The sequence below is a fragment of the Mauremys mutica genome, unplaced genomic scaffold (assembly GCF_020497125.1).
Source record: "Mauremys mutica isolate MM-2020 ecotype Southern unplaced genomic scaffold, ASM2049712v1 Super-Scaffold_100350, whole genome shotgun sequence".
In the NCBI taxonomy this organism is placed as follows: Eukaryota; Metazoa; Chordata; order Testudines; family Geoemydidae; genus Mauremys; species Mauremys mutica.
In genome coordinates, this window is record NW_025423321.1 from 5,653 (window position 1) to 6,958 (window position 1,306).

The following is a 1,306-nucleotide window of genomic DNA, read 5'->3' on the forward strand; positions in this document are numbered from 1 at the left end:
ACCACAGCTCTGGCTTGTCGCTGGGGCGCTGGGCAATGTGGTGGAAGTGCGCTATACACAGCCAGTCTGGATTCTGCGGGAGTTTCCTTTCTCTGAGCAGGCTGGCTGCAGGGCAAGAAGCTTATGCAGCTTCAACCTTCCTGGGTCTGACCCTTGAGCATTCAGTATCCCTGTCCCACCAGCTACATCCTGCTGTGTGACCGCACATGGCTAAGCAAAGAGAACAAAACCCCAATCCCCCCTGTGCTTTGGGAGCCAGGTTTGTGGTGGGAATTCTGTAGTTCAGATGACTTCATGCCTGGGCATTGGGATTCTTTACCAGTTTCTCTGGCGTTGAAGCATTACTGTGCTCACAGCTGTGATGGCCGAGTGGTTAAGGTATTGGAATTGAAATCCAATAGGGTTCCCCTACGCAGGTTCGAATCCTGCTCACAGCGAGGCCTGTGCTTTAGCCAGTCTCTCACCCGGGCAATACCTCTGTACAACCCCCTGAGACACTCTCAATTCTCTCCCCACCCCAAGTAAATCCTGTTCTGCTCCTTTCATAGAGATCCCTGGGACACCCCCTCACACTGTGTCCCTGAGGGGTCTGGCAAACTCTCAGCACCTGAAGCCTCTGCCACTTACCTGGTGCCTCATAGATCAGCCATAGCCCTGGTTCTGCTCCTCTCCCTAGAGTGTGAAAGTAGCTGAGTCAGCGACTCCATGGGAGCTACGGGGCTGCAGAACCAAGAGAGCAAAAATAGGTGCTCAGCGCCCACTGGCAGCCAGCTCTGCCCACCCCACTACAGGCCTTGCTGACAAGCTCCTCCTCTTCCCCTTCAGCACCTCCCACCTGCCAGTGATCAGCTGTTCAGTGGGGTGCAGGAGGCACTGGGCATGGAGGGGGAGGAGCAGGGACGGGATGAGGTGGGGGAGGGAGAGGAATGGGGCAGGAAGGTGCAGGCTGGGAAGAGATGAGACGGGGCGGGGGCTTGGGTGGAGTGGGGGCAGGGCCTGGGGAGGAAAGGGGGGATTTGTCACAGACCCTTCTAGGGCTGGCCCTGAAGGGAAGCACCGACTATCACAGTGACAATAAAACTGACCAGCATTGTGGGGGAGGCTGAGGGAGATCCGCACACACACTGATGCCAGGGCATTTCAGCAGGGCTCAGCGAGCTTTATGCTTCTCATGGAGGTGGATTACCAGGAGCGCTCCAGCTGCAGAGCCCAGGTGCTCCATGTGCCTTGCCAGTGTGGACACCTCAGGAGTTAGGGTGCCCGGGGCTGCTTTAATGTGCTCAAATTTGCAAGTGTAGCCAAGCCC

General features: G+C 57.0%; 1 non-coding gene across 1 annotated transcript; it reads left to right on the top strand.

The window, feature by feature from the left end:
- Positions 1 to 355: 355 nt before the first annotated feature.
- TRNAS-UGA lies at positions 356 to 437 on the top strand. Its single transcript has one exon. It is a non-coding gene; the product is annotated as a tRNA-Ser (tRNA).
- The last annotated feature ends 869 nt before the right edge of the window (positions 438 to 1,306 follow it).